Source organism: Lolium perenne, chromosome 6 (genome assembly GCF_019359855.2).
Source record: "Lolium perenne isolate Kyuss_39 chromosome 6, Kyuss_2.0, whole genome shotgun sequence".
Classification (NCBI taxonomy): Eukaryota; Viridiplantae; Streptophyta; class Magnoliopsida; order Poales; family Poaceae; genus Lolium; species Lolium perenne.
The window spans coordinates 227,169,469-227,181,637 of record NC_067249.2 but is presented as its reverse complement, the minus strand read 5'-3'; the positions used below and the strand labels follow the sequence as shown (position 1 = coordinate 227,181,637).

General features: G+C 42.1%; 1 long non-coding RNA gene across 2 annotated transcripts; it reads left to right on the top strand.

Moving 5' to 3' along the window:
• The first annotated feature begins 695 nt into the window (after window positions 1-695).
• LOC127305879 (uncharacterized) lies at window positions 696-7,952 on the top strand. 2 transcript variants are annotated; one of them, XR_007854210.2, is made up of 6 exons: window positions 696-799; window positions 884-1,191; window positions 5,754-5,803; window positions 5,998-6,162; window positions 7,660-7,739; window positions 7,898-7,952. It is a non-coding gene; the product is annotated as an uncharacterized lncRNA (long non-coding RNA). The 2 variants fall into 2 exon arrangements; XR_011747736.1 differs by lacking the exons at window positions 696-799; window positions 884-1,191 and having other exon boundaries at window positions 5,701-5,803.
• The last annotated feature ends 4,217 nt before the right edge of the window (window positions 7,953-12,169 follow it).

Below are 12,169 nucleotides of genomic sequence, written 5' to 3'. Positions count from 1 at the left end.
AAATATTAGAAGCAGGGGAAAAAGGTAGCGCCGAGCCGCCGACCAACCAAACCCTATCGCATCTGTCCAAGCCGCCTCTGACCTTCTCCTCCCTTCCCCTCGCGTCTCCATCCCCGCCGCCGGGCGACCTCACGCCTCCAGCCTTGGGCGCGAGCGGGTCGTCGGTCGCACGGCCATCCGCGAGCGGGGCGTCGCCTCACGCCTCCAGCCTTGGGAACGAGCGGGTCGTCCCCCCTGGGCGCAAGCCCGGCGTTGCAGGCTCCATCCTCCCCAATCCCCTGCCTCTCTTCATCTCCTAGATCCCACACGCCGTTGCAGCCAGGCGTCCCCATGCCTCCATCCGCTCCGCGCCCTCCCCTGCGCCTCCTCCTCCCTCCCCGGTGCTCAGCCTCCCCGGGTATGAGGTGAGAGGAGCACGAGCCAGCACCAAAACGCATCGGAGGGTGCCTTGAAAGATTTTTTTCTGGTTCGATTTGTTTTCCTGTTTAGATTTGCTATTCCGGTTGGATTTTCTCCTGCCTCCTCTTTTTCGGGTTCGATTTGCGGTTTGATTTGCTTTGCTTTCCTCTTCCTCGGGTTCGGTTTGCTTTTCTTTCGCCTTCGTCTTTTTTTCCACGGTAGAGAAGGTGGCACGGCTGCGGGGCCGGGCATGGAGGCTGCGGCGGCGTAGGGGTGCGGCGGCGGTGGTGGAACAGGGCGCGGGATCGCGGAGGAGCAGCGGCGGCGGCGAGCGGTGGTGGGTGGCTGCTGCGCAAGTGGCTGCTGTGCAGCCTGCACTCCGCCCCCCTCATGGACTCAGGTACTCCCTATGTCCACCATCTTCCTCAACCCCACCTCTTCTTCTCCCCGCAACCACCACAATCCTGCGTCTTCGCCCGTGCAGGTAGGAGGCGCAGTTGAAAGGGCACAACCAAGGAGCATTTCTAGGCTCTGATTCGTTGGGGGAGGCGGCCAGCCACGTCCCACACTGCTGGATCCGGTCAGATCATTTGGCAACTCCATCATTGTAGTTAAATGTGTTCCACAAAATAGGTTGTTTTATGTGAAATTATGCATTTACCAATAAACGTCTGGTGATTTGCTGCTGCCTATGAGGGAGATGGAAAACGGAAGAAGAAAAGGTGAAGGAAATGGAAGATGCGCCCCCAGCTCCAACAAAGGATTAAACCACAATCAGTCGGCAATAATAAGGTGAGTTTATTAATTTCTGTTAGGTCATGATCTATGTTGGAAGTATTAATATACTTACTAAAACATTTGGAAAATTTTACCAATAATTTGAAAGCTTGACCTTGATATATTTTCTTTTGTTATTATAGTGTAGATGGATTATCTTGACACTAGTAGGGAAATGCTTATAGGTGGAGCTTAGTTCTGTGGCGCACCACTAAAAATACGCCACATTAAGCTTTTTTGTGGTGCACCAGAAAGGGTGCGCCACAAAAATAGATTGGCGCACCACTAAACCGTGCACCACAGAAATTATGTGGGGCCCACATCCTGCCACCACCAATAATTAGTGTAGTTATTTCTGTGGCGCACATGGCGTGCTGCGCCACAGAAATAAGTGTTTCTGTGGCGCACTGGTTCCGGTGCGCCACAGAAATAATTGTTTCTGTGGCGCACTTGTGCTAGTGCGCCACAGAAATAGCGCCTTTTATATCATACCGTACCCCCTCCCCCGCCCGTACTTCTTCTTCCTCCTCCACCCCTCTTCCTCTCCCTACCGCCGCGCGCCGCCGCCTTCCATGGTGAGCGTCGTCGTCGCCGCCGCCTTCCTCCGCGAGGGCCGCATGCCGCCACGCTCCACCCATCCCCGCCACCAACAGCACAAGCCGTTGCGGCGTGGAGGAGGAGGGGCCGCCGCATCAAGGAGGAGGGGCCGGCTCCGCGTCAAGGAGGAGGAGCCGCCGCGTCTTCCTCCTCCTCCTCCCCTGCCGTCATCGTCAACCTCCTCCTCCACCCCTATCGTCGGTGAGCTCCACCTCTCCCCTCCCCTCCCTCTTCCTCTACCCCTGCTCTGGATGTGTTGCTGTTGTCTCCTGGATGTTGTTGTGCTCGATCCGGATCTTTGTTGTCTTTGTTGTGCTCTGGATGCTGTTGTGCTCGATCTGGATATATTATTTCCATTCTCTGCATGTGATGATGAATCATGTGGATGGTGAGCCTCTTTATTGAAGTGGCAGCAATTTATAGTCCTAGCTTGCTCTAAGATTCTACAGAATGCAGAAATAGTACTACTAGTTGTTTGCCAGTATTAGCACAAGTGGTTACTGATGATTGAAGATGCTTGTGTTGGTGTTGTTGTAAGTTTGGAGCAAGCAGCTGGCATGGCATGTGAGAGAGAACATGAGAGAGTTCTTGGGGTCAGAGATGATGGCAACATCAGCACTGGTCCTGCACTGGTCCTGCTTTGAATTAGTAAGATCAAGTAGTGGCTTGAGTTCCTGTTGGTAATCAATACCAACAAAGAGCTACTTCATTTTAAGTAGAATTTCTTTTAAGGACTCTAGCTAGATTAGAGGGGAAAAAGATTGCTGCTTTGTTGCCTATGATAATGGATCATCAAATGTTTCCCTTTGTCCCTGGTTGCCTCCTTAATTGATGCCTTATGATCCAAATGTTCCAAGTCCCTTGCATGATCCCATTTGTCCCTAATGTTGCTTAAGATGAATAAATTCCCTCTAATCACCATTTGGAGATCAAGACTAGTTCTTGATTTCCATTAGCTAGACTCCAATACTAAAAATGTCTCCCAAATATGGAGACAAACATTTTAACATTACCCCAATGTTATTTCTCTCAAATGGACAGTTTCTGATGGTATGCTTGCTCCTCACTGCTTTATCAATTCCCTACTGATCCTAAGTACCCATGAATATCTGGTGACTGTTCAAGTTTCAATGTTGGCCTTTATTCTTGGTAGCTCAAAGTGTCATGCACATGTGGCTTTTACCTTATGGGTGTACTATTATTCTGGGCCTCTCCTATTTAACTATATGGTTAAATTATCTGTTTGTCTTTTGTTAATCTCTCGGTGGCCGACAGTAACTAAATAAGCTTATGCTTAATTAGTCAGATGTTGAATTAGTAAGATCAAGTAGTGGCTTGAGTTCATGTTGGTAATCTCTTTTAAGGACTCTAGCTAGATTAGTGGGGAAAAAGATTGCTGATTTGTTGCCTATGATAATGGATCATCAAATGTTTCCCTTTGTCCCTGGTTGCCTCCTTAATTGATGCCTTATGATCCAAATGACCCAAGTCCCTTGCATGATCACATTTGTCCCTAATGTTGCTTAAGATGAATAAATTCCCTCTAATCACCATTTGGAGATCAAGACTAGTTCTTGATTTCCATTTTGAACTCAACTGAGTAATGATAAATTTCTATTTCTTGTTGGATTTGATGAAAATAGAGATATCCACAATAGGGGATCATGTAAATGAATGCCACTGTGGTATCCTTTGAAGAAAATGGACTGTTTCTGGTGGTTTTAAAAGGCTAGGTGGTGCTAGGTGATTAAGTTGGCTACCAAGACTTGTCTCATCTGGTTAGCTGGGATATGCTATGTGTTGTTGCTTGTTTAGGCATATCTATCACTTACTGGATTTACTGGTTCTTGATTGGCCTCTCTTTTGCCAGCATCACTTGGTCTATATACCAAGTGATGAATAATCCATTTGGAGCATCTGCTCCATGCATGCTATGTGTGTTTGAGCATCTTGACTTATGTCACCATGGTTGCTGGTTTGTTGGTGTTTTTGTACTTGCCGATTATTAGATGGTTGGTCGATCACTCGTACACTCGGGGGTGGAGCAAGTGAACCCGGTGTGATGGCACAAATATCAATATCTTGTGCATCCTACCTGGCCTCACTTACTCCATCCCTGGATGTTAATATTTGTTTCGACCAACAAAGTATGAGGCATTCCATTTAGTTCATACTAGCTACTTCTTAATTGCATTGGCCTTTCTTCCATTTTAGTGCCGATGATTAAATTGTTTGGTCACTTGTACACTCTGGGGTGGGGCCAGTGAGCCTGGTGCGATGGCACAAATACCAATCTCTTGTGCATCCTACCTGGCCTCGCTGACCCCATCCCTGAATGTTAATATTTCCGACCAACAAAGTATGACGCATATGATATCTAGTTGAGATACCACTTGGCTCTTTCTTCCATTTTAGTGCCGATGATTAGAATGTTTGGTCACCTATACGCCGCAATATACTTTGTAGACGGGCCCCCTTTCCCCTGTCGCCGTTCCATGAACGAGTCCTTGACGAGACAACAAGGCCGACCTGCCTCTCCGGCGCAGAACCACGTCAGTCCCAGCCGCCTCCCTTGTGGCCGCGTCTCCTACGCTCTGCGCTTTTCTCCGTGGCCGGACCACGATTGGACACACCGAGGGAATAATGATAATCTCCATCACCACTATCGTCAGACTCCACAGGTGTAGAGTACTTTGCAGCAGATGCCACTTTTCTTCTCTCGTCGTCCAGTGAACGAGTCCTTGATGCAAATACCGTGGCGGCACGGTATTTGCATCAAGGACTCGTTCACTGGACGGCGAGAGAAGAAAAGTGGCATCTGCTGCAAACTACTATGCACCTGTGGAGTCTGGCGATAGTGGTGATGGCGATTATCATTATTCCCCCGGTGAGTCCAATCGTGGTCCGGCCATGGAGAAGAGCGCAGGAGACGCGGCCACAAGGGAGGCGGCTGAGACTGCCGTGGTTCTGCGCCGGAGAGGCAGATCGGCGTTGTTGTCTCGTCAAGGACCCTTTCACGGAACGGCGGCCGGGGAAAGGGGGCCCTTCTGCAAAGTATATTGTGGCGTATACTGCAACTATGGTTTTTGACCATAGTATTTGTGTTGACCAACAATGTATGAGGCACTTATTCCATTTTTTCATTCCATTTGCTTTGGTATTTTCAAAATGCCGATGATTAAAATGTTTGTTCACCGTACACTTGGGGGTGGTGTAAGTGACCTGGTAAGATAGCACAAATATCAATCTCTTGTGCATCGGACTTGGTCTCACTTACGCCATCCCTGAATGTTAATATTTGTGTTGACCAACAATGTATGAGGCATTTATTCCAGTTCTCTTGTGCATCGGACTTGTTGGTCTCACTTTCTTCCATTTTAATCATAGTAGGAACCGGATGAAGACCCCGATGCAAGCGAGCCTGGTGGGTAGAGAGGAGGGAGCAAAGGAGGAACCGGATGAAGACTACTTTATATCTCGAAATTGTGAAATTTGTATGAATTAAGAGTTGTATGCAAAACATTTGACACTTGCCACTATATATGTATCTCGATCGGGCTCTAAGTACTGTGATGATGATGTATAATGTTGCTATGTTATATGTGTCTATATTATATCTGTCTATCTATCTATATTGTACCTGTTTACTGTGTACAAAACCTGTATAAAACTTGTATAATACACCAGGGAGTACAAAATCGAGTATACCTGTACATTGTTCTGTGGCGCACCAAAATAGAATTCAGTGGCGCACCTATTTCTGTGGCGCAGAAGATCCATATGCGCCACAGAACACCTTAATTCTGTGGCGCATGGTCCAGTGTGCCACAGAAACCCTATTTTTATGGCGAAGTTTCTGTGGCGCACCGCCCATGCGCCACAGAATCATGTTTTCGTGCGCCACTGATGAGGCTTTTCCTACTAGTGTGATAATTGATCAGCATTGAAAAATAACTATCTTGCCCCTTCATACAGTGCAGCTGGAGTGACTAAAAGTATGTTGCATCTTCCTGTCAAAAAAGAAACAAAGGTATCTACGTTTCACTTGCCGAAACAACCTATTTGTGTTGATGGACTGCTTGGTTTAGTTTCATTGTTTGAATGCATTGCGGGCTAATCATGTACTTTATAGAGCTTCTGTTATGCTGATGCAATGCTTGATTTAGTCATCTTTTGCAATGCACGTTTTACTCTGACTTTATAAGAATATTGATGGAACTGCAGGTTCATGGAGGATACCTTGCGGATCTACTGACCAGTAAGGTAAGGGGTAAAAGCCAAACCTCTCATGTCTGGTCATCTTTTAGGCACGTGCTTTGTTTGCATACTTCTGGTTGCCAAAGTTCCTCCTCTGAAAGCAATTCAGAATAGAATCACTTATGCATCTAGGTAAACCATCCGGTCCCCATTTATCTTCTAGACTTCTAGAGGTGCTAAAAGCCAGTTGAATTTTAGATTCTGTATTATCATTAGTTTGGTTTGTTTGGATAAGCAAAAATGTTTTGTTAGATTAATATGTTTCCATTTATAATCATCATGCCTATAATTGTATGCAGAAAACAGAGTAACAAGAAAACATCTTTATTTTTTCAGGTTATGGGATTGCAAGATTTCCTAATTGTTAGGTATCTTGACAAATCTCTAATGATGATATTGTGAAAATCCAACAAATGCAACTCTTAGATTTTGGTCTCTGCGTTACTTTTCAGTTGCTTGCAATATGTTGGATCCCTTTCTCTCATAAAATATGTTCATGTCACTCTTTTAATTAACCCATATTGTATGTACTTGGTAAAATTGTATTTTGATTTCAATATGTAGTACAACAACTTATATTATGTTTTCTACATTGCTTTCGTGTTCTCTCAAATCTGCTAGAACATATTCATTTTGTGGTTCAGAATATATATGAGTACTCTTAGTTGTTCTTTGTTGTCACCGGCAGTTCCACCTTCTCTGTATCATTTTTTAGATGTATGGTGTGTGAGGGCCAGTGTATTAGGGCACAAGTATGTTTTGATCCAGATTAATGAGTGTTGCTAAATATCGACATCTTTTAGGAAGATCTGCATCTTTTCCTCTTCGGTGATATGTGTGTATGATAATTGATGATTTCTTTATCCACTTCGTAGTTCCACAATTGCAGTTTACTGTTCTAGAAAAAGGTAAACTGAGATTTCATTTTGCTTGCAACTTCTATCCGTTACGCTAATATTATGTGCCCAATGCGCTGGTTGGTGGGCTGTAAATTAACATATTTATGGATTGGGTATGTTTGACGAAAAGGTACTTGTGGTAGTAGTATGCATCTCCTTTTTCTTATGCATTTCTAGAGACCTAGGTATGTTTGCTGAACCATTTGCTGCTATGTGTCAGTGGTGTTTACATTAGTCCGGGCATTACGAAAAAGGCTTTCCTATAACTTATATATCAATGGTAGGGTACGTGAAGTCTGTAATTTTCATCTTGCAAGATTTAAATGAACAAGTAATGTAGAAACGTAAAACAGACCTATCTTGTGCCACTTTATGCAAGTACTTCAAGTTCTGCTTGCTTAAATAAACAGCTTTAGTATATTTTGCTATAAACTGCTCAATCCTTAAGATTTGCCTTAGAGGACCAAGAAACTATAACAGTGGGTTGCAGACTTTTGAGTCTTTGATTAAATTCCCGTGCATTGTAGGTATCATGTATTCAGGTCCGTAATTCTGTTGGAGTAGCAATTCTGTGCATCTTTATGTGCACTTGGGCATGCTCTTTATTCAATTGGTTATTACAAATCTGCGCGCTTGTAGAAGTCAGTTTTGGTTACATACATTTTTGTTGGCCAAATCAATTTGTGAAATCATTTGTAAGATTTAAAGTCACTGTTCTCTATTTGTATAGGTTCACTGAAGAGACAGGTAAACCAAAGCAAAGAATTGTTTTATGAGATATTGTTAGAAGATGAAGCTGCATATTACTAGGTATGTCTTTTGGAATTCTAGATCTGTCCCACATGACAATCTTTTGAACAGGTGTATCCAAGATCACAACCGACAAGAAAAGTCAGTTCTATCTTGCAATCTCGACATCAGATGTGATGCATATTTGACTCGGTAATCTGTGTGTGTTTTATATGCAGTTTTGAAGTTTAGTTCGTAGCCTGAAATGAGTACCAGAAATGCATTATTATGAGAGGGGAAAGTTCTTCGTTTGAAGCAACAATATACATTATGCTCGGTCTCATTGCAGGACATTATTTCTCATTTTTAGACAAGAGTTAGTGATCCTCTAACTGGGAGGACTTTCCCTCTTAAGTTGCAGTTCAGATGAGTGACACTCACCCAAAGTTGAAGTCTGCGGCTCAGTTTAGCCCATGGCTTTGACGGAGCTTTGCTGATGACCTTGCTGAATATCTGAATGAAGGTAAACAGAAGTCAAGTACAAACCTCTTCTAATTATTTCAGTATGAGTATTCCTTGGATTGGACTCCAAATTCAATGCGTTTATTTAGTAATCTCCTTTGTTTTCTGCTTTGCAGTTCGTTTTACTGGCTTTCTCTTTCATTTTGTCGGCCCTCTCCTTCAAAAGGTCTGTTTGTCAGGTATGCACTTCCTGTTTGTGCAGTTTCTTCTTAATTTATACCTATAGAACATTTGATAAAAAGCTAGACTGGCTGCAGAGGAAAGATTAGCCTACGTGTTGTTTGTTCTGCTTGGTAGCCTGCACCCAGAGAGAGCATAGCATGTCTGTCAATTACATACCTCCTTTGATTCTGTCATTGTTGCTTAGCACGTAATGCATTACCAGCTGATGGCTGTATTGCTAAGTTGATAAATGGTTTGTGCTTATATTTGTTATGGTTGTGTAGTAAAATAATACAGTGATTATGATTCAAAGTGCGTATACAAACAGTTCTACAACAATTTTTCTGGTTATGATAACTATACATATCGTGCATTCAGTTTTACTCTGTGTTGCCATTCAACTTTTATTATGCAGAAGATTTCAGTAGAACATTGCTCCGTCGTGCCTGCAATATCCTAAGAGACATGTGGTTAGAACAGGGCAAGATGTATTGTCTCCAGGAATAGGGCATTTACGTGAGAATTCTTGTGCCTCTATTGTTTATTTCTCAATGTTGTTGCCATATGACATCCCCACAGTTTACTGACCCCTTGAAGAATTATTAAGGAATTATGTTGTATGTGAGTAGTGAAAGATAATCCAGTACTTCTCTCATTTTATGCTCTTTTGGTTCTTATACATTTCTTATTTTTTGCTCCAGCTTGCTGCACCGCTTGGTCTGTATGGCATGTGAATCAATTAATTTGTTCCTTTTAGGAGTTGATGTAGAATTGGTTTGATGTTTTCTTTTAGTAAAGATAGTTGTTCATTCCAAATATCAGGTTGTCATATTGAGATCATGATTGGACTGCCACTGTCCGGCAAGGAGGTGCCTCATGGGGCGCCCCAACCACTAGTGATTATAAAAGCCAATGTCAGAAAGTATTGTGCCGTGGTGGTTGTCTGATTTAGATATGCTTACTTGCAATTCTTTTGATGCTTATTTGTACTTTTATTTCTGTGGCAGCAAGTAATAATCTTACATATCGATTATTCTACTATGCATATTTTGTTGAATCTATCTTGAGTTTGTTTCATATCTGCTGAAAAACAATTTGTCACACCATCAGTCTCATGCAAATAAAAAGAGCCTGTAATGAAGAACAAAAAGCGTTCTCATATTGTTCATTTGTAGATGTATGAAAAATAACCGAGCTTTGGTCAGTCACATGCAACCTCATATATGATGTTGCGCTTTTACCGAATTACTAAGAATTCATTGGTTTCTGATTATAATATGCACTTTCCTACTGAACTTTTGTAAATATCGCCACTATTGTTTCAATACTGCATACATGTTTGTGTGTCCATCATTACATTGCATAGATGAAATTCAGTTTATTTCAAACTCAATATTTTGAATGCACTAACCCCGTCGTTGTATAAACTGCATTCATTTCAGTGCAGGCATGACTTCCCACTATGATATGTACAAAAGTTCAAGGGAGCACTAAGCCAACTATTTGACAGCGAGGAATAATGTTACCCTGCACCAACGGACCCTACTGTCGAGGAGGTACATATTCTTATGGACTATTTTCATGCTTCATTGGTTCAGAAGTCAACCATGTTTACTTTTTATGGCTGATGTTTCGGTTGTGTTATATTGGTGTGATCCATTTATTTTTATCTAATATAAGGAGGAGCAAAAGAAGTTCCTGCAGTTTGTTTGCATATTTATATTTTTACTAGGCTTCAGTGATTACTAAAAATGAGTCATCGACCGTGTTGTCGGGCACTGCACCACAAGTCATGTTAGTTATATGTGGTCTTGTAATATTTATTAAATGTTCTCTTTACCCTTTTTATTTTCTCGAAAGCATGAACTTGAACATAAAATTTGATGTTCCACATTGTCTGCAATATTCAGTGTTCTTTCTAATTACTGGAACGAAATGAAGTGGTGTGGCTAAAACTCACCCTCTTCTTGGTTATAGAATAGCAGTAAATTCAAGTAAAAATGTTATAGTTCAGCCTATTGATATGATGTTAGTTAGGTGATGCTTCCTTTTTTCATTTTATCCAGTTGACATAGTGAGCATCTGCCAATTTCGTCTTCGTCTCTTCATATTGGCTGTTGTTGTGTGTTACTCCAACTTGATCACATCTTACAATTTATTCTTCGTCTCTTCGTGTTGCTTGTTGCTATGTGTTAGTCCACTTGATTGCATCTGCCAATTTCGTTTTCGTCTCTTCATGTTGGTTGTTGTTGTGTGTTAGTCCACTTGATCGCATCTGCCAATTTCGTCTTCGTCCCTTCATGTTGGTTGCTGCTGTGTGTTAGTCCACTTGACCTGTCAGTTAGTTGTCTACTAACCATGTCTTGGTTCCTAAAAATAAAAGTTTTTTCTCATTTCTGTGATTTTCATTCAAAGGTTCAGATACTCGATTATGCTTTCGATTTCTTCTCTGATTCATATATTTCAGTGAAAATATTTTAGTGTTCTCTTTTCCAGTGACTTCTTATATATTGTGTGTTTTCAGTTACCTTGCATTTGTTGGCCCTCTCATTAGTGCATTCTTCCATGGTTTATGCCGTGGTGTTTTCAGTTACTTCACATTGAGCATGATTTATGATATGCTTCATTTATGTTAGGTTCATACTTGCTTAGTTGATATCTCAGTGGCAATTGGCTTCATAACGATGCTTGCTTAGTTTATTTGCACTGGCAATAGGATTCAGAACGAACTAGATTTTGCAGTTGCATGAGTTAAGTATTTTTTCTTAGTTTCTGTTGGCATCATGTAGTCGTACCTGACGTTGTTGTCACACTACTAAAGTATATTATATATTTGTTGGCATCATCTACTTACATCTTGCTTCAGCCATGAAGTTGCTGCTAAAGCATATTATATTTTATTGTACAATGAAATTAGAAAATTTGTTTTTTTTGCTTGTTAAATGAAATCTTATTCCTTGATTTTTGTGTTTAACCCATCATGTCACTATCCACTGATGCGGGAGAGCTTGTGCCCGAGCTCTTCAAGTTGTTCCTTGCCTCTGCGGTCTTGCTGTGAGCACTCTTCAGGTTCTTACCGTTTATGCTACTGAGCTTTGTCCACGTTCTATATATCAAAGTGAAGGAAGTAACCTAAGCTTCTCATGTACTCCCAATTGTTTAGTGGACAAGAACTACTGGAGTATATATATGTAGACCTTAAACGTGGAGAAGCAATGTGTTTTTCTCTGAACTTATACCGCTACTTCACTATGTGTAATATATTTGTCTGCATTTTATAGGTCTGCTTGTTTTTGGACGATTTATCATCGATCCTTATAGATGCATAATAGTATTTTCCCAATTGTTTACCAATGCGAAAGATTGTACATAAGCATGTGGTACATTTCGTAATTTCGTGTGTTTTGTCATATTTTCATTCTATTGGCTTTGTTTTGTAAAACCTAAAAAAACTTATTACCACACCTGATTTTCTTTTTTATCATACAAACTATAAATCAACGCGAATTTTACGGGATCGTGCGCCCAGGTGCACATCTAAATCTAGTCTATACAAACTTTGACTAACGCCGTTGGTGAGATACGTACTATGGTACAACCAGAACAACCACCACATGATGATGATGGCACTGTGCAAGGTGACAATGCAGAAGCTGCTAATGCTCAAGGACGTGGTATGGGCCGTGGTCTTGGCCGTGGCGTTGGTGATGGTCTCCTTGGTCGTGGTTTTGTCCCCGTCGGAGTCCAACGTATTCTTCCACCACAACAAGAAGATGGTTTGGGTAAGCCCAAGTTCTCAATTCCCAGATTTGAAGGAGGTACTGATG